General features: G+C 41.5%; 1 protein-coding gene across 2 annotated transcripts in view; it reads left to right on the top strand.

Moving 5' to 3' along the window:
- Window positions 1-26,147, top strand: part of LOC100771979 (T-cell-specific guanine nucleotide triphosphate-binding protein 2) — a 43,821-nt gene that overhangs the window by 14,821 nt on the left and 2,853 nt on the right. Inside the window, exon 1 of one of the 2 annotated variants that reach the window (XM_027427671.2) lies at window positions 22,380-22,708. The exons of the other annotated variant lie outside the window; for it this stretch is intronic. The gene's annotated coding sequence lies outside the window, so the exon portion shown is untranslated. Of the gene's footprint in view, window positions 1-22,379; window positions 22,709-26,147 lie in introns of those variants that run through there. 2 annotated transcript variants of the gene reach the window in all.

The following is a 26,147-nucleotide window of genomic DNA, read 5'->3' as shown; positions in this document are numbered from 1 at the left end:
GTCCGAGGGATGGATGGATGGATAGATAGATAGATAGATAGATAGATAGATAGATAGATAGATATTCTCCATTCTCCATAGCAAAATCTTGTTAGTAATAAAAACAGGCTACAAAGCAACCTCTAAGGGACAAGCATTCTTTGTAGATACAATAGGAGTCTCATGTAGCAAAGGCCTATCAACCTAATTGGGGGATGACAGCAGCTGCAGGATGTAAAAGTTCTGGCTTTAGCTCTTAAAGGGACAGTTACAAGGGTTACAAAGGAAAGAGACTAAACTATTGGGAGAACTAAGGAAAAGGCAAAGAATACTTGTACTATTGACATTTCCTCATGTGTGATTAATAATATCTAGACATGGTTAATCCTTTCACAGACTTTTGCTATTGATCACTTGAATCTCAGGACCTAAACATAGCCAGTTAAGTCTACTGAGTCTAAAATCTTGCATCAAAACCTGGTGTGTGCATATATATATAGTGTTAATTGCTTTATTTATTCAGAGCAGGGAGGTGATAGTGAAGGAAGTGAAGATGGACTTTCTATGCTGCCCAGTCCCACAGCCATTTAGTCCCAAATAAACACACAGAGGTTTACATTAATTATGACTGTTTGGCCAATGGCTCAGATATCTTATTGACTAGCTCTGTCTTAATTATTCACCTATTTCTATTCAACTATGTATCGTCACAAGGCTGTGGCTTACTCATAATGCCCAGCATGTTACTCTTTCCATGGCTACATTAAGTCTCCCAGCTGGCTCCTCTCCTAGTTCCACTTCCCAGAATTCTCCTCATCTGGCAGCCCTGCCTATACTTCCAGCCTGGCTACATCTGGCCTCTGCATTGGCCAAAACAGCTTTATTCAACAACCAATAAGGGAAACATATATTCACAGCATACAGAAGGACATCCCCCATCAAGGAAGCTTAGAGTAACATGCGTGCTATTGATCTCTTGATAACTAAGATATACCAAGGACAGACATCTGAAACACCACCCTAATTTGTCATTAATCTGTGAAGGACATAGGTCCAAAAAGGTCAGACACCTGATATTCTGACAAAAACAACATAGAAAGTAAAGTATGCTTTTTCTCAGAGTGTCAGTGAATTGCAGGCCATCATCCCAGAGGTGGTAGGTGGCAGAAGCAGTGGGGTCCATCAAATCAGAAGGCTGTCTGTAAGACAGAAGAGAAGAAGCAAATAGAGCTAGAAGATAAGAGGCAAGCAACTCAAAGTCCTGGCTTCAAGACCTACTAACAGACCCCAGGCCCCAGGATCCACAGCATTAAATAAAGGAACCTACGGAACACATTTCAGATTCCAAACATAATACTACCATATCTAATGTGGGAAATTACCAATACGGAGCCAGGTAAAAATACAAGGGATTTTAATAGGGAAAAGCCTTACTTACATAGAAACCTAGCCAGCTGGCACGGCAGCAGTCCGTACAGCAATCCAAAAGTAGAAACCCGCCACCTGAATGTCCCTCACTCTACGTCACCTGACCATGCCCTTGCAGGCACACCTGTAGGCAGCCCCTAAGCATGCATGGCTACAACATCCCCTACAATTCCCCTTTTAGTCTAAAAGAGGAATAAAACTTAACAGTGTAAAGTATCCAAAATTAACAATCATAAAGGTGAAATATAAGAAGATACAACAATCTGCTTATGTCACATCCTAACTATCTATTTTAACTAAACCCTAAAGTCATCTGAAAGAGGTGTCCAAGCCTGAACACCTCCTTCCAATCCCAAACATAAACAATAGGAAGCTATCCCTAACTAGATATATATACTATCCTAAGTGACAACAATGGGGGAAAGGGGGCGTAGCATCCTCCAAGTTACTTCCTGCTGAAATGGGCCGACGATACACTTGTGGGGTCCTGTAGGAAGAAAATGTTAGTGTAGTGAAAGTCTTGAATGGATTGTATCCAGTCCATGTTAGATGGGATTTGCTTGATTGAAGATCTCGCTTGAAATCCTCAACTTGTTTGAAGTCAGTACCCAAAGCTCTGGCCGGAGTGTCAGTTGAAATGGAGCAAGTTGGATCCAGTGCAGTCGAGAAGGTGTGGCACATTTTCTTTCCAGGATGTCCATGGATTCCTGTCAGGCAGGTCTTCACTAGCTGTGTGGGACTCAAAACATAAACGTTAGCAGAGAAATGTTTGCTTGTGTAAGTATGTATACTAGAAAAGGCAATTGTGAAAAAAATAATGATTGTGAGAGACGGTGTTCACCTTGAAGGAAAGAGCCAAGATAGTCCCCAAATTCTTCTCTTATTCTGTATTATATCAATTGGCTTCTTGATACAATACAGAAACTCTAAAGTTTAGTTAAACAATGTGCTTGCATTTTAGAGGAGGAAAGCCAAATCCACCTCTCAATCCAGCATTGGTTTAATTGAATAGAGACTAGAAAATAAAGAGAAATAGAGTTCTCTGAGAGATAGCTGCAAAGTTTACCAGATGGCACGTTCCTTTTGTTTGATGGTTATAGCTACCTTCTCTTCTTAAGTATCTACCCATGCAGTGTCCTTTGCCTTCTGGAGATGAGTTTTCCTGTGAAGATAAAAACAAAGCCCTTCCCATCCCTTTGGGAGGCTTTCATTTATTTCATGAGATATACCTCAGTAAATACCTGTCAGTTGTCCTTGTCAAGAGGGTTGTCTTTTTCAACTCAAATCTTGATCAATTTTAATGGTATCCAAAGTTTTTCTTCTCCTGTGGAAACAAATGCAAAACCCCTACCCCAACATAACACATGTCCAGGTTTCCATACTGAGGTCAGTACATCTTTGAAGTACACTGGTTGATTCAGTTCAGCAATTTTTTCTGTAGTCCAGTGTCTTTCTGCAGCTGTTTGTTTAGTGTCAATGAAGGATTAGGCAACCTATGTTTGGGGGGTTTTGACTTACCAACTTGCCTATGGAGCATCTCCTTAAGTGTCCTATTAGATCTCTCAACAACTGCTTGTCCTGTAGGATTGTGTGGTATACCTGTGACATGAATTATGTTATAATATTTGAAGAACTGTTCCATTTTGTGGAGACAAATGCTGGAGCATTGTCAGTTTTTATCTGTGCAGGTGTGCCCATAACTGCCATCACCTCTAGTAGGTGTATAATAACGGAATCAGCTTTTTCAGAGTTGAGAGCAGTAGCCCATTGGAACCCTGAGAATGTGTCAATGGTATGAAGCACATATTTCAAATTTCCAAATTCTGTAAAGTGAAAGACGTCCATTTGCCAGATCTCATTCCTCCGGATGCCTTTAGGATTACAGCCTGCTGGCAGCGGAGTTTGGTTTTAAAAGGAATAAGTAGGACAGTTTCTCACTATCTCCTTGACTTGTTGCCAAGTGATGGAGAAGTCCTTCTTTAAACCTTTGCTATTTACATGATGCTTTTTATGACATTCCGAGGCTTCTAGCACAGTGCCAATTAATAAACGATCAATCTCATCATTGCCTTGTGGTAGTGGGCCTGGCAGAACAGTATGGAATCTGATATGTGTAATGTATAGAGGATTGCTTCTGATTGTTTCCTGTAATTGTAAAAACAATGAGGTTAATTCTGTATTACCAGGAACAAACTCTGCAGTCTCAATGTGTAACACAACTCTCTCTGCATATTGAGAATCAGTAATTATATTAAGAGATTCTGTAATATCCATAAGCACCATGAGAATTGCATATAATTCTGCCTTCTGTACAGATGTTTATGGACTTTGAACTACTTTACTTACCTCACCTGCTTTATAACCTGCCTTACCAGATTTGTTGGCATCGGTGTAGAAGGTAAGAACTGCAGAAATGGGAGTTTGTCTTACAATATGTGGAAAAATCCAGACAGTCTTTTTTATGAATTTAATTCTGTCAGTTTTGGTATAGTTGTTGCTAATTGTTCCCAAAAAGTCAGTAATAGCTATTTGCCAATATTCATTATCCTTCCACAAGGAAGAGATTTCTTCATTAGTTAAAGGTACTATAATTTCTGCTGGATCTTTTCCAGTCAGTTGACAAAGTCTTAATTTACCCTTTAGAATCAAATCAGAAATCTTTTATATATATATATAATATATATATATATATATATATATATGTCTTTAACTTTTTATTCTGTTTATGTAGCAGAAATATCCACTCCAATATAGTGTCTTCCCTCTGCATCAGAATTCCAGAAAGGTATTCTCTGGATGGCAAAATAGCCAGAATACAGTCTAAATCAAGATTTATCCTATCTACGTGGGCATCCAATATTCTGTTTTCTACCCATTGTAACTCTTTTTCTGCCTCAGCAGATAATATTCTCGGACTGTTTAGGTCCTTATCACCTTTAAGGGCCATTTTTAAATGCTTTAAGTCATGTCCTTCTACACCAATAATCGTCTGTAATTGAGAAATTTCCCCTAATAATTTCTGAAGAGAATTAAGAGTTTGATAACGATCTCTCCTAATTTGTACCTTTTGAGATCTGATTCTTTGTAAGTCTATCTTGTAACCTAAATAGTTAATAGAATCTCCTCTTTGTATCTTTTCTGAGGCAATCTGTAACCCCCAACGAGGCAGAACTTCCTCCACCATTTCAAACATACGTTCCAAAGTTTCCTTATTAGAATCTGATAAAAGAATGTCATCCATGTAATGATAAACAAGAGATTGTGAAAATTTCTTACAAATTATTTCCAAAGGTTGCTGTACAAAGTGCTGACACAAAGTAGGACTATTTAGCATTCCTTGTGGCAAAACTCTCCACTGATATCTCCTAACTGGCTGTGAATTATTAAGAGTTGGTACAGTAAATGCAAATTTTTCTCTATCATTTTCCTGTAATGATATAGTGAAAAAACAGTCTTTTAGATCAATGACTATGATAGGCCATTCTTTAGGTATCAAGGAAGGCAATGGCATTCCAGGTTGCAGAGAGCCCATTGGTTGAATTACCTTATTTATGGCTCTCAGGTCTGTCAGCATTCTCCACTTACCTGACTTCTTTTTGGTAACAAATACAGGAGAATTCCAAGGACTGGTAGATTCGTCTATATGTCCAGCCTCTAGATGTTCCTGTACTAACTTTTCTAAAGCCTCTAGCTTCTCAGAGGTCATAGGCCATTGTCCTACCCAAACAGGTTCATCTGTAAGCCACTTCAATGGCAGGGCCTTTGGAACCTCTGAAGTTCTATCATTTGTACCTAGTTTCTGTACAGCCTGGATGGTTGGTAACCGTTTTCCATAGCATCTTACCAAATCTTTTCTACTATCTAAAGATTGTACATAATTTGTATCTGACAATGGAGGAATATTAATCTGAGTATTCCATTGCTGTAAAAAATCAAAACCCCAGAGATTTATAGCTATATCTGCCACTATGGTTTCAGTCTCCCCTTCTGCCCTTCCGGTCCAATGCAGACCACCGAGCAAACACTCTGTCAAACTCTAGATAGAGTTCCAATTCCTAAAAATTGTACACTTGCCTCTCTAAGATGCCATTTCTGAGGCCAAGACTTTTGGGTAATAATAGTCACATCCGCCCCAGTGTCTACTAAGCCAGTAATAACTTTATTATTAATTTTCATTTTCAACTGAGGTTTGTTATCATTAATAGAAGTTTGCACCAGGCGTTGGTGGCACATGCCTTTAATCCCAGCACTCAGGAGGCAGAGGCAAGAGGATCTCTGTGAGTTCGAGACCAGCCTGGTCTCCAGAGCGAGTGCCAGGATAGGCTCCAAAGCTACACAGAGAACCCATGTCTCAAAAAAACCAAAAAAAAAAAAAATTGGCATCCTTTTGGGCTGGAGAGATGGCTCCGAAGTTAAGAGCACTGGCTGCTCTTCCAGAGGTCCTGAGTTCAACTCCCAGCAACCACATGGTGGCTTACAACCATCCATAATGAGATCCCTCTTCTGACTGCAGGGATATATGCAGACAGAATACTGTATACATAATAAATAAATAAATAAATCTTTAAAAAAAAAATAAGTTTGCCAAAATCTGTGTTTCTCATTTTGTCCATTCGCATTTGATTCTTCATCACTATTCAAACTACCATCTAGAACAGTATCATTTTTCACAATAGGCAAAGAACTATCTATTCGTCCTGTGAGAGATTGCCTTCCACTGCTACTGGGAAAGAATAGATCTTTCTCGATGTGGGGGACTTCTTGAGGCCCCCCTCGGGGTTTCCCAGCTTTAATGGGTTTCCTTCCATTATGTCAATATACATTCATTGGTCCAGTGCCTGCCCTTACCACATCTTCTACACAATCCAGAAGGCAGTGGCCTTCCATATGAGGCATTGTAAGAATTCATTTGTCTACAATTTCTCTTGATATGTCCATTCTACCACAGCTGAAACATCTAGGTTCCTGGTGCCTTTGTGGTCTCCTGGGAAAGGCTCTTCCTACCCAAGGTTCAGGTTCATAGTAATAGTAACCTCTAGCCAATTGGTACCTATGTTGACCTCTGTAAGGTGCTTCTCTTTCCAAAGCCCTTGCATCCTCACCTCTAGAACTTTTAATCTCCTGTTGCCTTTTTAAACCTTTCAAGATGGCTTCTACTACTCAAGCTCCAGTATCTTGCACATTATAGTCAATATTGGCTGCATGCAAAATCCATTCTTCTACTGGAGCTAATCTGATCTTCAAAGGCAAAAGTTTTCTTTTGCATATTGTGTTTGCATTTCCATAAGCTATTGTATATATAATTGATTGTCTTGTTTCCGAATCTGTTGCCTGTAATTCTACTGCCCTAGTTAACCTTTGTTTTTTATTTTGGTTTTTTTTTTGTTATTTTTTTATTTTATTTTTTTCTTTTCCCTTTTTTTTATTATTAATTCAAGTTAGGGAACAGGCTTGTTTCACATGTAAGTCCCTTCTCCCTCTCCCTCCCCTCACCCCCATCCTCCTCACCTCCAACCTACCCCCACCCCATCCACCCACCACTCCCCAGGCAGGGTAGGGCCCCCAACAGGGGCTCCACAAAGTCCACCAAATCTTCCTGTGCTGGGCCTAGGCCCCTCCCCATGTGTCCAGAGACAGAGCACATCCCTTCACGTGGGAGGGGCTCTCAAAGTCCCACACACACACACCAGGGAAAAACACCAGTCTACCTCCGGAGGCTCCCCGGAGTACAGGGGCCTCCCCATTGGCATCCATAATCAGGGGTCTGGATCAGTCCCGCACTAGCTACCCAGACAGTGTCTGGGGTCAATATGCTGTCCCTTTTTCAGGCCAACTGTTTCTGTGGGTTTCTCCAACCTGGTACAGACCCCTTCGATCTTCATTCCTCCCTCTCTTCAACTAGGTTCCGGATTTCAGCTCAGTGTATTTCTGTGGATGTCTGTCTCTGCTTCCATCAGCCACTGGACGAGAGAGCTCTAGGATAGCATAGAGAGTAGTCATCAATCTCATTCTAGGGGAAGGGCTTCTAGGCTATCCTCTCCTCCACTGCCCAGACTGTCAGATCGTGTCATCCTTGTAGGTCTCTGGAGATCTCCCTAGTTCCAGATCTCTTCTCTGACCTATAGTGGCTCCCTCTGATATGGTATCTCTCATCCTGCTCTCTCTCTCCTCTATTCTTCCCCCTACTCAATATCTCTGCTCCTCCATTTCCTCTCCTCTACTTCTTCTTGTACTCTTATTGTGGCAGCACTCTCTCCCCTACCCTCATGCTCTCAATTAGCTTGGGAGTTCATGCCACTTCCCATTCCTGGGGTCTATTTATCCCTTAGAGTCCTTCATGATTCCTAGTTTCTTTGGTGAAGAAAATTATAGGCTGGTAAACCTTTGCTCTATGTCTAAAAATCATATATGAGTGAATACATGCCGTGTTTGTCTTTTTGTGATTGGGTTACCTCACTCAGGATGGTTTCTTCTAGTTCCATCCATTTGCCTGCGAATTTCAAGATTCCATTTCATTTTTCTGCTGAGTAGTACTCCATTGTATAAATGTACCACATTTTCTCTTTCCATTCTTCAGGTGTGGGGCATCTAGGTTGCTTCCAGGTTCTGGCTATTACAAACAATGCTGATATGAATATGGTTGAACATATGTCCTTGTTGTACGAACATGCACTATTTGGGTATATGCCCAAGAGAGGAATGGCTGGATCTTGAGGTAGATTGAGTCCCATTTTTCTGAGCAAATGCCATACTGATTTCCAGAATGGTCTTACAAGTTCACACTCCCACCAGCAATGGAGGAGTGTTCCTTGTTCTCCGCATCCTCTCCAGCATAGGTTGCCATTGGTATTTTTGATTTTAGCCATTCTTACAGGTGTAAGGTGGTATCTCAGAGTTGTTTTGAGTTGCATTTCTCTGATGGCCAAGGATTTTGAGCACTTTCTTAAGTGTCTTTCAGCCATTTCAGATTCCTCTGTTGAAAAATCTCTGTTTAGTTCTGCACCCCACTTTTTAATTTCATTGTTTGTTGTTTTGGTGGCTAGCTTCTTGAGCTCCTTGTATATTTTGGAAATCAGCCCTCTGTCAAATGTGGGGTTGGTGAAGATCTTTTCCCATTCTGTGGGTGGTCATTTTGTCTTACTGACTGTGTCCTTTGCCTTACAGAAGCTTCTCAGTTTCAGGAGGTCCCATTTATTGATTGCAGACCTCAGTGTCTGTGCTCCTGGCGTGATGTTCAGGAATCAGTCTCCTGTGCCAATTTGTTCAAGGGTACTTCCCACTTTCTCTTCTAGAAGATTCAGTGTGGCTGGATTTATGGAGAGATCTTTGATCCATTTGCACTTAAGTTTCGTGCGTGGTGACAGGTATGGATCAATCTGCAATCTTCTGCATGTCCGAATCCAATTGTGCCAGCACCATTTGTTGAAGATGCTATCTTTTTCCACTGTATAGATTTAGCACCTTTGTCAAAAATAAGGTGTTCATAGGTGTGTGGGTTAATATCTGGGTCTTCAATTCGATTCCATTGGTCTATCTGTCTGTTCTTGTGCCAATACCAAGCTGTTTTCAGAACTATGGCTCTATAGTAGAGCTTGAAGTCAGGGATGGTGATGCCTCCAGAAGATCTTTTATTGTAAAGAGTTGTTTTGGCTATCCTGGGTTTTTTATTTTTCCATATAAAGTTGAGTATTGTTTTTTCAATGTCTGTGAAAAACTGTGTTGGGATTTTGATGGGGATTGTGTTGAATCTGTAGATTGCTTTTGGTAGGATTGCCATTTTTACTATGTTAATTCTAACTATCCAAGAGCATGGGAGATCTTTCCATTTTCTGGTATCTTCTTTAATTTCTTTCTTTAAAGTCTCAAAATTCTTATGATACAGGTCTTTCACTTTTTTGGTTAGTGTTACCCCCAGATATTTTATGTTGCTTGTGCATATTGTGAAAGGTGATGTTTCCATGATTTCTTTCTCATTGAGTTTATCATCTGTATACAGTAGGACTACAGATTTTTTTTAGTTAATTTTGTATCCTGCTATCTTGCTGAAAGTGTTTATCAGCTGTAGGAGTTTCCTGGTAGAGTTTTTTGGGTCACTTATGTAGACTATCATGTCATCTGCAAATAGTGAAAGTTTGACTTCGTCCTTTCCAATGTGTATCCCTTTGATCCCCTGTTCTTGTCTTATTGCTCTAGCTAGAACTTCAAGTACAATATTGAAGAGGTATGGAGAGAGTGGACAGCCTTGTCTTGTTCCTGATTTTAGAGGAAACGCTTCGAGTTTCTCTCCATTTAGTTTGATGTTGGCTATTGGTTTGGTGTATATTGAGTTTATCATGTTTAGATATGTTCCTGTTATTCCTGTTCTCTCCAAGATCTTTATCATGAAGGGATGTTGGATTTTGTCAAAGGCTTTTTCAGCATCTAGTGAGATGATCATGTGGTTTTTCTTTTTCAGTTTGTTTATATGGTGGATTACATTGATGGTTTTTCATATGTTGAACCATCCTTGCATCCCTGGGATGAAGCCTACTTGATCGTGGTGGATGATTTTTCTGATATGTTCTTGGATTTGATTTGCCAATATTTTATTGAGTATTTTAGCATCAATGTTCATGAAGGATATCGGTCTGTAGTTCTCTTTCTTAGTCTTATCTTTGTGTGGCTTGGGTATCAAAGTGATTGTAGCCTCATAGAAAGAGTTTGGCAATATCCCATCTGCTTCTATTGTGCGGAACAGTTTGAGGAGTACTGGTATCAGCTCTTGTTTGAATTTCTGGTAGAATTCTGCAGTGAAGCCATCTGGCCCTGGGCTTTTTTTGGTTGGGAGGCTTTTGATGACTGCTTCTATTTCATTAGGGGTTATGGGTCGATTTAAACTGTTTATCTGATCTTGGTTTAATTTTGGTAAGTGATATTTATCCAGAAAACTGTCCATTTCCATTAGATTTTCGAATTTTGTGGAGTACAGGTTTTCAAAGTATGACTTGAAGATTCTCTGGATTTCCACAGTGTCCGTTGTTATATCCCCCTTTTCCTTTCTGATTTTGTTAATTAGCATGCTCTCTCTCTTTTGGTTAGTTTGGCTAGAGGTTTGTCTATCTTGTTGATCTTCTCAAAGAACCAACTCTTTGTTTCATTGATTCTTTGTAATGTTTTCCTAGTTTCTACTTTATTGATTTCAGCTCTCAGGTTGATTATTTCCTGGTGTCTACTCCTCCTTGGTGAGTTTGCTTCTTTTTGCTCTAGTGCTTTCAGTTGTTCTGTCAATTCTCTAATGTGACTTTTCTCCAGTTTCTTCATGTGGGCACTTAGTGCTATGAACTTCCCTCTTAGCACTGCTTTCAGAGTGTCCCATAAGTTTGGGTATGTTGTGTCTGCATTCTCATTAGATTCTAGGAAGTCTTTAATTTGTTTTTTTTTTATTTCTTCCTCAACCCAGGAATGGTGCAATTGGGTGCTATTCATTTTCCAAGAGTTTGCAGGTTTTCTGCCATTTGCAATGTTGCTGAATTCTAGCTTTAATGCATGGTGGTCTGATAAGATACAGGGGGTTATTTCAATTCTTTTGTAACTATGGAGGTTTGCTTTGTTGCCTACTATGTGGTCAATTTTAGAGAAGGTGCCATGTGGTGCTGAGAAGAAGGTATGTTCTTTTGAGTTTGGCTGGAATGCTCTATAGATATCCGTTAACCCCAGTTGTGTCATAACTTCTTTCAGATCCTTTGTTTCTTTGTTAAGTTTCTGTCTGGTGGTCCTGTCTAGTGGTGTAAGGGGGGTGTTGAAGTCTCCTACTATAAGTGTGTGTGGTTTTATGTGTGGTTTGAGCTTTAGTAATGTTTCTTTCACAAATGTGGGTGCCTTCGTATTTGGGGCATAGATGTTCAGGATTGAGATTTCATCTTGATGGACTTTTCCTGTGATGAGTATGAAATGCCCTTCTTCATCTCTTTTGATTGATTTTAGTTTAAAGTCCAATTTGTTAGATATTAGGATTGCTACACCAGCTTGTTTCTTGAGCCCATTTGATTGGAAAATCTTTTCCCATCCTTTTACTCTGAGGTATCGCCTGTCTTTGAAGTTGAGGTGTGTTTCTTGTAAACAGCAGAAGGATGGATTCTGTCTTCGTATCCATTCTGTTAGCCTATATCTTTTTATGGGTAAGTTAAGACCATTGACATTTAGTGATGTTAATGTCCATTGTTCGTTGGTTCTTGTTTGTTTTGGATTTATTGTTGGTGGTGTCATTGTGTGTGGATTTCGCCCTCCGGCTTCTTTTTGTGTTTGGTAAAATTAGATAATCTATTGCCTGTGTTTTTGTGCATGTAGTTATGTTCCTTGGGTTGGAGTTTTCCTTCCAAAGCCTTCTGTAGTGCTGGATTTGTGGATATGTATTGTTTAAATCTGTTCTTGTCATGCAATATCTTGTTTTCTCCATCTATAGTGATTGAAAGTTTTGCTGGGTACAGCAGTCTGGGTTGACATCCATGCTCCCTTAGTGCTTGTAGGGTATCTATCCAAGACCTTCTGGCTTTCAGAGTTTCCATTGAGAAGTCGGGTGTGATTCTAATTGGTTTGCCTTTATATGTTACTTGGCCTTTTTCATAAGGATTTTGAGTCTTTAAGGAAGGAAATTAAAGAAGATACCAGAAAATGGAAAGATCTCCCATGTTCTTGGATAGGTAGAATCAACATAGTAAAAATGGCAATCTTGCCAAAAGCAATCTACAGATTTAATGCAATCCCCATCAAAATCCCAACACAGTTCTTCACAGATCTTGAAAAAACAATTCTCAACTTTATATGGAAAAACAAAAGACCCATGATAGTCAAAACAGCCCTGTACAATAAAAGAACTTCTGGAGACATCACCATCCCTGATTCCAACCTCTATTATAGAGCTATAGTCCTGAAAACAGCTTGGTATTGGCTCAAAAATAGACAGGCAAACCAATGGAATTGAATTGAAAACACTGATGTTAACCTGCACACCTACAAACACCTGATTTTTTACAAAGAAGCTAAAGCTATACAATGGAATAAAGAAAACATCTTCAACAAATGGTGCTGGCATAACTGGATGCTGGCATGTAGAAGACTGCAGATAGATCCATGTCTATCTCTATGCACAAAACTTAAGTCCAAATGGATCAAAGACCTCAACATAAATCCAACCACACTGAACTTATTAGAAGAGAATGTAGGAAATATCCTTGAACAAATTGGTACAGGAGACCACTTCCTGAACAGTGTCAGTAGCACAGACACTGAGATCAACAATTTATAAATGGAACCTCCTGAAACTGAGAAGCTTCTGCAAGGAAAGGACTCAGTCAACAAGACAAAATGACAGCCCACGGATTAGGAAAAGATATTCACCAACCCCATATCTGACAGAGAGCTGATCTCCAAAATTTACAAAGAACTCAAGAAACTAGTCTCCAAAACACCAAATAATCCAATTAAAAAATGGGGTACAGAACTAAATAGATTCCTCAATAGAGGAATCTAAAATGGCTGAAAGACACATAAGAAACTGTTCAACATCCTTAGCCATCAGGGAAATGCAAATCAAAACAACTCAGAGATACCATCTTACACCTGTCAGAATGGCTAAAATCAAAAACAGCAATGACAGTTTATGCTGGAGATGATGTGGAGAAAGGGGAACACTCCTGCACTGCTGGTGGGAGTGCCAACTTGTACAGCCACTTTGGAAATCAGTATGTCAATTCCTCAGGAAAATGGGAATCAGTCTACCACAAGATCCAGCAATTCTTCTCTTAGGCATATACCCAAAAGAAGCACATTCATGCAACAAGGACATCTGTTCAATGATGTTCATCACAGCATTATTTGTAATAGCCAGAAACTGGAAACAACCTATATTCCCCTCAACTGAAGAATGGATAGAGAAAATGTGGTACATTTACACAATGAAGTACTACTCAGCAGAGTAAAAAAACAATGGAATCTTGAAATTTGCAGGAAAATGGATGGAACTAGAAGAAACCATTCTGAGCGAGGTAACCCAATCACAAAAAGACAAACATGCTATGTACTCACTCATATGGGGATTTTAGACATAAAGTAAAGGATTACCAGCCTACAATCCACACTGCCAGAGAAGCTAGTAAACAAGGAGGACCCTAAGAGAGACATACAGAGTCCCCCGGAGAAGGGGAAAAGGACAAGATCTCCTGAGCAAATTGGGAGCATGGGGGGAGGGGAGATGGAACTAGGAGAATGAGAAGGGAAGAAGAGGAGGAGTGAGGAAGACATGATGGGGAAAGGAGTAGAGCTGGGGGAAGAACAGAAGAGAGCAAGATAAGAGATAATATAATAGAGGGAGACATTATAGGTTTAAAGAGAAATCAGGCACTAGGGAGCTGTGGAGAGCTACAAAGGTGACACTAACTAACAATCTAAGCAACAGAGGAGAGGCTACCTGAAATGCCCTCCCCTGATTATGAGATTGATGACTAATTCATATGCCATGCTACAGCCCTCATCCAGCAGCTGGTGGAAGTAGAAGCAGAAACCCACAGTTAAACTTTGAACTGAACTGAAATTCAGTTGCAGAGAAGGAGGACAGATGAGCAAAGTGGTCCATACCAGGCTGGTGAAACCCACAGAAACAGCTCACCTGAACAAGGGAAGAGCTCTTGGTTCCCAGACTGATAGCTGGGAAAGCAGCATGGGACTGATCCAGACCCCCTGAATGTGGGTGTCAGTCAGTAGACTTCGGAAATCTATGAGGCCCCTTGTAGTGGATCAGTACTTATCCCTAGCATAGGCATGGACTTTGGGAGCCCACCCCACATGGAGGGATACTCCCTGAGCCTAGTACAAGGGGGTGGGCCTAGGCCCTATCCCAAAGTCTATGACAGACTTTGAAGACCTACTAAGGAAGGCCTCACCTTCCCTTGGGAGCAAAAAGGGTATGGGAAAGGTAGGGTGTCAGTCAGGTAGGAGTAGGGGAGGAGGGAAGGAAGAGGGACCTGGGAATGACATGTAAAATAATCTTCTTTCTAATTAAAAAAAAATTAAAAATCCAACCAGAAGGGATAAAGCTTCCAGGTCAATACCAACATGATTTCTCCATGTCCTATGACTCAATTGTGTGGTGCCTTCAGCAATAAGGACTTACTGACAATTTTGGACATTAACCAAGAGAAATGGAAATCACCTGTAATGTTTAGGGGTCTAGGGTATTACAGACCAACAATTCTAAACAGGTAACACACTGAGCTTTTTTATTTGATGGTATATGGTGTCCGGGAGAAGCACTGCTCCCTCCATTGTAGGGTCACTCCATTTATTCTCATTTTTACATTTTAGGAAGCTTCTATTGTAATGGTTTCCTGTGGCTTTTTCAAAGATCTTTACTATTTGCCCTCCTCTTGTGAGAGAACATGTGTTAATACCTTCTTTTTTTTTTTTTGCCATCTTGACTAGGCTAATACATTTTTATTTCATCAAACCACTCTTCCAGGTGAGCTTGAAGGCATTCCAAGAATACCTGAATTCCAATTAGTCCACTTTAAATTAATGGTAGATATTTATGTCCTTAACTCACTTCACAAAAAAAAAATTACATTTATTATTTATTTTGTGTCTGTGGGTGGGTGTTCGTGGAAACCAGAGAACAGCTTGTGGGAGTTGGTTTTTGTTTTCTGCTGTATGGATTCTGGGATTGAACTCAGGACTTCAGGTTTGACTGCAAGCACTTTTACCAACTGAGGGTTTCACTAACCCTGTAACCCACGTCTTGATGCCTCAACTATGGTCCAGAGAGATTTAGGCACAGCCATTCAAACAGTGGCTCTCCCTTTTGGTTCTCAAATATACAGAATTTAGTGTCTGTCTGAATTTTCCTTTTTCTTTTTTTTTTCAGATTTTTTTATTTGAATTAGAAACAAGATTGTTTTACATAACAATCCCAGGTCCCTTCTCCCTCCTGTCCTCCCCTACCACCACCCCCAACTAAAACCCTACCTATCATGTATTATTTCTTCTATTCTTTCCCTGACTCAACCTTTCTGCTCCCTCATGACCTCTGCATCCTCTTCTTCCCTTCTCATTCTCATAGCTCCCTCCCCCCCTTCACGTGCTCTCAATTTGCTCAGGGGATCTTGACCCTTTCCCCTTCTCCAGGGGACCATGGTTAATACCTTCTTCTAATTCTTTTTCTCTTGTGGCACTAGATTCTTTTCTTTCTGTTCCATTATTTGTAAACTCGGGTAGCTTCTACTGAACAGTCTGCTCCTGGTGTTCATTTACTTCCTCTGTCTTCCAAGCTCACCTGGAAGAGTGCAGAGACTTCACACATCTGCACTGTAGCCTCAGTATGAAAGTGACCACTCTACCCAACCCATCACTCTGTACTGGATACTCCTGCCTTGGTGTGTAAAACACCCCAGTGCCTGATCTTAGCTCCATATTTAATCTGTTACTGTGTTTCAAACATTTAACATCATGGAGAAAAGAAATTTGCTGTCACGTTGGGAGAGGAAGCTGTGAGCAGCTGACATGTTCTGTTCTTGGTGAAGCCCATCTCTCGATATGAGATGGTTTGGGTTATGTTTACAGTAAGTATTCCTGCATATCTCAAGCATATGTATCAAAATGAAAAATAGATCACTAACTCAAACTGTGATTTTTTTTCCAGCTCCCTGTGGTTCCTATTTATACTAGAATAAATGGCCAGGTGAGTGCAGATAATGGGAGGTTGGTAGCATGGTCTGCACGTTCTATTTCTGATTAACTGAAGGTTCACAGTGATCCTGTCTCCTCCCATATACAAACTGTCACAAAGTTAGTATACTCCTGTCTTAGAACTAACCACAGCTCTCCCTCGGTTTCCTTGTCGGAGTCAAAATATAGTTCTAGAAATTGAAAATGTGGGTATAGAGGCTAGGTTCCAGATAACTGGAGCCGCGATTCAATTATATGGCAATGTGTCACAAATTCACCAGGAAGATACTCTGTGATATGAAAGGGGGAGAAAGGACACCATCTATCTTTGTCTCTACAATAGAAGTGAAGAGTGTTTCTCAGAGCACCTGGGTCAGGGGTCCATGGAACAGTGGCAGAAGTGAAGCATGAGTGAACTGTAGGTGTCAAGCCTACTTAATTCATTGCTAAGACACCTTCAAGGGTCTAAGAGGAACACTGTGGTTCTCTCTTCAGTTACAAAGGACGTGATAGGTGACCTTTTCCTCTTATATCCAAAATAAAGCTGTCACCATATCTCTGCCTGTGCATGAGTGTGTGTGTGTGTGTGTGTGTGTGTGTGTGTGTGTGTGTGTGAGTGTGTGTGTGTGTGTGTGTGTGTGTGTATGAGCTGGTATATGTGTCTATGTGTGTGTAGGTATGTGTTCCTATGCAACAGATAACACAGTACACATAGCTTCTCCTGGAAATCTGCATTTAACATTATGAGTTTGAGAGCACAAATCCTGCACTTTCTTAGAACAGTCAAACACATGAGGGAAAGGGCAACAGAGAGACAATCCACATGGGGGCACTGCAGTGCCACCACAGGCAAACAGACAGTTGTGCTGTGCATTCTGAACTTACTTTTCCTTTATTTCTACTATCAATTGATGAAAAGGACTGTTTTTAAAGCAGGATCTTGGGTGGTTCTAGCAGTGTGTGACCCACAGTACGTGTGGTTGGCACTCGCAGAAGTGTGTCAAGCACTCTGAGCATAGGAATTATCATCCCAAACATTAAATGATCAGTAATTATCCACACCAGCTAGACAATGTTCAGAAACAAGACCCCAAAAGACAGGAAAATAGGAAGGTCATCTCTAGTGTGAGTGGGTGTGTCCCGACTAGTTTTGTGTCAACTTGACACAAGCTAGAACCATTTGAAAAGAGGGAAACACAATTGAGCAAATGCCTCCATAATACTGGCCAGAAGGGTAGTCTACCTTTTCTTTCTACTTTCTTCCTTCCTTCCTTCCTTCCTTCCTTCCTTCCTTCCTTCGTTTCTTTCTTTCTCTCCATTCCTTCCTTCCTTTGTTTTTCTTTTGTTTTTTGTTTTTTGTTTTTGAGAGAGTGTTTCCCTACATACCTCTGACTGTTCTAGACTCACTGTGTAGACCAGATTGTCCTCAAACTCACATAGATCCACCTGCTTCTGCTTCCATGTGCTGGGACTGAAGGCAGGTACCACACACCTGGCATACATGTTCTTAACTAATGATTAATATAGGAAGTTCCAGCTCATGCTGGATAATGCCATCCTGGACTGATGGTCCTGCATGCTATAAAAAGGCAGGCCAAGCAATCGAGAGGAGTGTTACTGGATTTTTTTTTTTTCTGTGTTGTGATCTGATTTCCAATGGATGAGGGCATTAATTAGTTCAAGAGGCGGTTCACATTAATCTGGCCAAAAGGGATCATGGCGTTCCCTGGTGGACTCCAAGGAGGGAAAGAGAGGCCCTGAGAAGAGGAAGAAGCAAGGAGGAGAGATTGTGAGGTCCTTTTGAGACAGGAAGTGGACAGTCATGGTGTGTCAAGATAGCTTGTGGCTCTCCTTAATATTTATCCTCAAAATATTTATAATAAACATTAAAAGAAATCCCAATAACTGGAGTGCACATAGGGCATTGTCAAGCCAGTGGAAAACTTAGTCTCACTTACCGTGTCCCTCCCAAACTGTTTTCCTGTGTTCGGCAGGTTTCTGTTGCAGTTCTACTGCAGCCTTCCACTGCTGCCTAATCGTGGCCCCAAAACACAACTGGAGTTACCTGCCACACAGGGCACACTTTCCACCAAACTGCCCCACCAGGCACAGACTCCAGACCTCTCATAGTTCATCAATGTGTCTACCCCTTCCTTCCCATGCCAGTTTTGTGTGGCACAAACAAATGCCATGCCAGAAACTAATCCAGCTGCCTGGTCACCCTTGAAGAGCATCCCTCCAGTCCTTTCTGCACACTGCAGCTGGCAATAACAAGCCAGAGGACAAAGCAGCTCCAACTATGGATGGAAAATAGTGCCAGCTATTTCAAGATACAGAGCTAAGAAAATCAATTCCCTGGCCACCCAGTACCAACCATCTAATCTCCACCTCTACTACTGAGCCCCAAGGGAGCATTGTCAACTCACCCCATGGCCAGTGAGTCTAAGTTTTTGATTCGAAGGATATTCCAAAGACAGTGAGGTACCAGGGACTCCAGGCATCTGAGCTAAAGAGTAGCAGAAACAGAGCACTTTTCGTTTTTATTATTAAAGCAAAACATTTACAGTTTTCTTAAGCAAACACAAGGACATTGAGGGAACACACCTGGTGCTGTGTCTTATCTTTGGTCTCCTGAAAAGAGCCAAAAATATCCCTTGCCAGGCCTTTTTTCTTTCCCACAGCAATACTGGGGGCATGCGAGGAGAATCTCTTCATGTTCTACCTTTCATTGCATTCAGTTAACATAGCTTATGTAATTCTCAAAGAATGCTGATGGAAAAAACCTCCTGTACTCTGCCCCACCCATGGTTCACAAAAAGCTCACAGCCTTCTTACACAGGCTCCCACACAGCATTGTTGTGGGTTTAGAAATAAGTGCAGAAGCTGAGTGACACAACAACACTGTGGGGCTGTGACCATGGCTCCATGGCAGAGAACTTATCTAGCATGGATGAGGCTGTGGGCTCTACTCTCAACTCTTAAAACATCATCATAACCCCTAAAAAGAAAACAAAATAAAGCAAAAGAACACAGTGGAATCAAAGGAAAGACAATATCAGGATGGGCTCATGATTTGTTGCCAGGGACATGAGATAAGACAGTCTCAGGATGGCCAGAAACGACTAAAGAAAGAGAAATTTTAATCAGAATGCTCTGGATAGTGAAAGACAGAAACAGGTTTTTGAAGACTCTCAAGGCAACCGCTCGCTCTTACAAATGGATATTTCTGTGCTCTGATTTTGGTTTTCTTTCATAAACACAAAATAAAGGCTGGTTTCTTATAAATGAGATAACGTGGAAGAATGAAGAAACCACAAACCATCTTTGAAGTACCACCAGATAATGGGACTGAAATTTTATAAAAGTGTGGGAATCTCAGACATGAGACAGAACTTTCCTGGTCTTTGAGGACTTCTCCTCACTATGCATCTTCTAATGTGGCTCCCACATCCCTGAGAGGTTTCAGAGACTCTAAGTACCCAGATCGGTAGCACACAAAGGAGCAGTGACAAGCCAGATCTCAACTGTGTGCAAGATGGACCCATACCTGATCAATTCATAGAACACTGGGTAAAGGGAACAGGACATCCATTAACTATAAAATATCTCTTTAAAGGAGAGAAGCTGATGACTTTAAAGCACAGAGCCGTCTATTCCATTCCACAAGGAGATGACTCACACACACTGCTCCTAAACAATTAACTGTGTGCAAGTAACACACGGGCCTGGACACAATGAAGAGATACACCTCTGAATTGTAACACCATATGGTTTCTGACAAATCTGCTTCAAGAACAAAATTGATGGACTCTGGTTGTCTTCTGCATCTACATGCTATGTCCATTGATGAAGTTCTTCCTGCCTAACAAACTTTTAGTTTCCTGATATCCAGTTCATTATATTCTGCTCCTGTGTTTTCTTGTATGGAGACTGCCAATAGCTGAGATTACAAACAAACAAGCAAGTAGATACAGAGAACAAACACATTGGGCAAGGTCTCAGTAGGAAAGGCTTCTTTGAGAATCCAAAGCCACCTAACATCCAGGGCTCACCGGTTTGGAAATGTGATGCTGAACATTATGTTTAGAGGATAAATTTACTGTGGTAAGCATGTAAAAACAAAATCCTTTCTATCTTGTATAACCCATGAGGAAGTAGCTCCTATCTTGCCTATGTACCCTGTCAGCTGGCCCAAGACAGACCACTTCCTGGTTCAGTTAAACTACTCTTAAGAAAAAAAAGCTAACTGTTGAGCATTACACAGCCTAAGGTATTCCTACAAAGTAATGGGTCACAGATTAAACAGGCTACAGGCTCATGAGACACAAGTTTCCTTGGATGGTTGAAACATCTGCAGGATATCTGTTACAAGAGTAAGCATTGCTCACACCTAGAGAGGGATGCAAGTTAATGTGGCTCCCCAAAATCATAACTCTGTGTTTTTTTCCACTTATAATCCATTGGCTAATTATAACCAGGGCCTTACTTAGAGAACTCTCTCTGGTTTGGTCCTGGCCTGTGTCTTTTAATTAAAAGCCTCAAATTTATTAAAAACCAAAACTGAAGTCAGACTGGTAAATCTATAAACAACCCAAAACACACAACAGCAGGATAACATGTCCATGACTATTTGCCATCACCTGAGTTAGCAGTCCCCAGTGGGAAAGCCAGAGGGTCAGACCCAGGGTCTACCATGAACTGTGCTCTCATGGTATTGTGCCAGGTTCCTGGAGCCCCAGAGACCAACCCAAGGAGCCAAAATCTCCAATGCAAAAGCAAAGGTTTCTTTTTATTGTTCAAGCTGGCCAACTTAGATCTCACTCCATGGTGGGGAAACGAGATGCCTACCAGCCATAAAGAGGAGCTTTTAAAGGGGGAAGACCATAAGGTTAAAGCCCACAAATTTCAGAGTTTCCATGGTTACTTAAGGTCATACAAAGTACAGAGTAAAGCAGTAACTATATATTTTAAGCATGATACATTTGAGTAAGATAAGACAGGGCACAGGATTGCAGGGTTACAGGGTCTGTCAGTTATCCCCTGGGACAACCTTAGGACGGGCAATTAGCAGACATAGGAATTTGACCCAAATATTGGGGGGTAACCTCCCCTTCTTTGAGAGCAGGGCTCAGGTGACAGCCATGACATTCCCAGTCATTAAAAGTTCCCTTTTCCAGCCTACAATCCACACCGCCAGAGAAGCTAGGAAACAAGGAGAACCCTAAGAGAGACATATATGGTCCCCTGGAGAAGGGGAAAGGGACAAGACCTCCTGAGCTAATTCAGAGCATAGGGGAGGGGAGAAGGAGCTAGAAGAAAGAGAGGAGGAGAACAGGAGGGGAGAGGAGGACATGAGAGGGCAGGAAGATTTAGTCAGGGGAAGAATTGAGGAGATCAAGAAAAGAGCTACCACAATAGAGGGAGCCATCATAGGTTTAAAGAAAATTCTGATACTAGGGAAATGTCCAGAGATCTACAAGTTTGACTTCAACTAACAATCTAAGCAGTGGTTCAGAGGCTACCTTAAATGCCCTTCTCTGATAATGAGATTGATGACTACCTTATACACACCATCCTAGAGCCTTCATCCAGTAGCTGATGGAAGCAGAAGCAGACAACCACAGCTAAACTCTGGAATCCAGTTGCAGAGAGGGAGGAATGTTGAGCAAAGGGGTCAGAATCAGATTGGAGAAACCCTCAGAAACAGGTGACCTGAACAAGGGGTTATTTATGGACCCCAGACTGATAACAGGGAAACCAGCATAGGACTGTTCCAGACCCACTGAGAGAGGATATCAGTTTGGAGGTCTGGACAATCTATGAGGCCTCTGGTAGTGAATCAGTATTTATCCCTAATATATGAGTGGACTTTGGAAACCCTCTCCACATGGAGGGATATTCTCTCAGCCTAGACATACAGGGGAGGGTCTAGGCCCTGCTCCAAATTCTGATAGACTTTGAACATCCCCCATAGAAGGCCTCACCCTCCTTGGGGAGCAGAAAGGGGTTGGGATGGGGGTGGGAAGACAGAGGGGAGGAGAGGGAAAGGGAACCGGGATTGACATGTAAAAGAAGCTTGTTTCTAATTTTAAAAAAATTCCCTTTTCAGGGCCTAAGATTTTAAACTTTTATTAATTTTAATCTTTGGTTTTTCAATGGTCAGACCACAGATTCAGTAAGGCCAACCTCAAACAGTTTCACCCATCTGCAAATTCTCTAAAGCACCTCCCCATTGTTTCATGCAAACCAGTCATTTCTAGGAATAGAAACTGAAACCAACTCTGACTGGAAGGGGGTTTGTATAAATTGAACTCATATCCAGTCAGAAAAGTATAGACAGCAAGAGTTTTGTATGGACAAGGAATGATAAAGTAGCCAAGAGAAGATCAGGTTTTCCATCCCAAGTGCTCCTCCTTTCTTTATGCAGTTCTTCTGAGGACACCAGCACTCCACACCTGACCTCTTTTCTTCCTATACATCCTGAGTCTGAACTCCATTTTTAGATCATTCCACAGGAACTGCCCCTGCTGGAGTGCAAAGACCTTTCCTAAGAGGACAGCTTTACCAGAGGTGCCATTGCCAACAGATCAAGCTCGCCACTGCTGAGGTAAGTGAACAGTTTCTAAGTTCAGCTTGGCCAATACCCTACATGGGTGATAACATGGAGAATGGAGCATTGACACTGGGGCAGGAGAGATTGGGGAGTTTTACTCAGGGAGCATTCATGGTAGCATCCCTCTGTGGACATCTCTGTGACACAGAGCATCCCAAAGCAGAGAAGCAACAGCCCTTCCCTCTACATGAGTGTTGTGGGCTGTTCTAGTCTTCTGAGGCAGTGAAGCTTGGAGACAGACAGCAGGCTGGGTTACCCAGATGCTCTTGGAGTCTATGCTGTAAACTCCTCATTTGCCCCAGGAAGATAAAATCCCAGGTCAGAAACAACCACAGTGTCTGGCAGAGCAGGTTGAGCACTGTGGCTTTCAAAGATTCTTCTGATCTCAGTCAGTTGTTCTACTGATGGCCCACCTTTATAGTTCTTTGTCGTGGCCCGGCTTGTCTCAGCTTTAACCCATGACAGCCATGAGGTTCTACCTGAGTGGGGGTGTGTGGACCTGGAAGCTTCTTGGAACGCAAGACTATAAAGACCAAACACAGGCATCTTGTCATCTTCAGAGAGCTCTCAGTTCCATGATTTGGAACTAGAGCTATTTGTTTATTAGCCATCTTTTCTGGTGTCCCTTAAATCCTGCTAACACTATGAGGCAGCCATTTCTCTCTTTGTCCTCTCTCTCTCCTTCGCTCTTAACCTTCGGTCCTAACTCCCATACCACCTTCACCTCCGCCCAGGTGAGGGCCTATTCAGATGCTTAGGCACATACAGATGCAAATAAGAGGCATATTACCCTCAGGCCAGGTAAACAGTTACAGCCTGGTGTTAATTAACAATACAATGACGACTCGGAGTTCCCTGGTGCCACCGCTGTTTATGTGGCCAGGGCCTGGAACCCAGAATATTCCATAACAGGGATATTCGGTCCCCCACAGTTCTTGATGCTTCTCTCTTGCAGTTTGGGGAACACTTGGCTCTGTATATTTGCAGGGTTTTAACTATGATATGACTCCAGGGGTTTCTTTTTCTGCCCTTGTATATCGGCTGTTCTTCAAGCCTCTTTTATCTACCTGGATGTGCTTTTCTATCCCTAAATTTGTGGACATTTTTGCTACAATTGGTTGAGAATGTTTTCTATGCTGTTGCAATGGAGTTCTTCTTCTAAGCCATATATTTCATGATGTTACACAGGTCACATGTGCAATGTTCATAGGTTTTTTAATTTTTATGTTCATCCTGGAAAAGTCTTCCAAGACCTCTACATTGTCTTCAACCCTGATATTCTGTCCTCCATATGATCCTCTCATTTGGTATCTTTCCATTTAGAATTTTTAGTGTCTAACCTCATTTAAGTCAAGACTTAACTCAGTATTTCTCTTTATTGAATTTCATTTTTGTACCTTGTGTTGATCCCTGCCTTTTACCTAACTGATTGTTTGAGTTCTCATTTTTTAGCACATTTATAACATCCATTTCAATACTTTGTCTGGAACTTTATCTAAGTCATTCCCATGAAGGCCATTACTCTGGGATTTGTAATGTTTAGAGGAGACAAACTGTCTTGGTTTTTCATATAACCAAATTTTTGTGTTCAAATTTGCTTATATTGCTGGTTGGATTTTTTTGTATATATTCACTGTCTTACTTATTTTATAATAAGAAGCAATTGGTGGACTTTGAAGGCTCTGCTGCATGGGGTGTTCAACAGGGGTCAGGTGAACTTGGATGTCTAAGGCTCAAAAGTGTGAATGCTGACCTCCTTGGGTGAATAGATGGGTAAACAGCTGGCAACTCTGACAGGCCAGAGTTTGGATGGGCAAAATGCCTAGCAGTCCCTGGAGATTGGGGTCTGCTGTCTCTGAGGCACAGGGAATCACCTCATGGAGTGGATAGTGGGGAGACAGAAAGGTTGACCAGCTGCCAGCACCTAATAAAGTAGACAGATAGTCATGCTGCTCCAGCCAGTGTTTTGGAGACAATATCCTACAATGTAGCACTGGCTGGCTTAGGCACATCAGTGTAATGTTCTTAGGCAGACACTGTGAATTACATTCTGTGGGGTATGGTCTTCGCATGGCTGCCTTTGCATCTAACATGGATTGTCTTCCTTGCTCCCTTTCTTCTTTCCTTCCTTCCTTCCTCCCTACCTTTCTCTCTCCCCCCCTCCCTTTCTTCTTCTGAATTATGAATTTTAATTTAAATGCTTACCATGAACAGAATTTCCTTTTGATTATTAAAATATATAAGTGCATCATTCCCTGCTTCTCTTCTTGCAGTCCCTTCCATACCTCCTATTCCCTTTAAATTTATGGCCTCTAATAATTGATTACTGTGACATATCTTCAAACAAATAAATATATCAAAGCAACTTGCTGCATTTAGTATATCTTGTACATATAGATATACAGAAAGATGATAGGAGATAGATAGATAGATAGATAGATAGATAGATAGATAGATAGATAGACAGACTCATCTCTGGGTAGGACTGCTTCTCCCTATCTGCAGTTTTTGATGACTTGCACACTTCATCTAAGTGTGACAACTCATGCAATTTCCCACATCCACTTTGGCATGTCAACTGATGGTATACTTGCTCAGATCTTGTTTAAATGGATACAATGTTGAGGTTTCTTAGATTTATCATCAGGTCACATGCAGAAGACTCAATCTTGCAGACTTAGCGATATCAAGACTTTGTGGTCTTCTGACTCTTGTACTCTTTCTGCACACTCTTTGCAGTATTTCCTGTGTTTTGCATGTCAGGTTTGTGTTACAATGTGTCAACTGTACACCTCAAAGTCTGTTGTTCTCTGCTCTTTGACTAGCTGTGGCTTTGTAAAGTGACCTCTGCTGTGAAAAGCAGCATCTTTGATGGTGAGTGAGAGCTCCACCTCCCTGTGGGTATAAAGATGAGTATTTAAAAAGCAGGTGGAATACACTGGGAGAGGAAAGTGGCCATAGTGGGTTCTCCTCTGAGATCTACGAACTCACTATCAACAGGTGGTTGGTTAGGTTTTCAGTTACCAGGCATGGTTTTCTTCTTGTTCAGCTAGCCCGAAGTCCAATTAGATGGCTGTGGGTTACCAACAACACATAAATGTCACGCTTGTACCTCTGGAGTTATCTCAATGTGGGGATCATCATGTGGCTCATAGGGGTCACAGCTGGGTAGGATCGTTGAATGCTTTCCTCCCTTGGCAATCTGCACAGCACCTTCTGGTATTATGAAAGCTAGTCCTCAGGGAGGAGACAATGGTTCAAATGCAGCTCTGAGTCCTGTACCTGAAGCGTGTGCTGTCTTCAGATAAAACACCTTCAACTTCTGGGGCTCAAGCAACGGTAAGAGCAGTAGCCTGTGCTGTTTCAGGAGTATCTTAGAATTCCCTGACCAGCAACTCAAGAGAAGTTTCCCATTCCTGACAATGAAGTTTCT

Source organism: Cricetulus griseus, chromosome 7 (assembly GCF_003668045.3).
Source record: "Cricetulus griseus strain 17A/GY chromosome 7, alternate assembly CriGri-PICRH-1.0, whole genome shotgun sequence".
In the NCBI taxonomy this organism is placed as follows: domain Eukaryota; kingdom Metazoa; phylum Chordata; class Mammalia; order Rodentia; family Cricetidae; genus Cricetulus; species Cricetulus griseus.
Note: the sequence above shows the minus strand (reverse complement) of the source record. Positions and strands in the feature narration are given on the sequence as shown.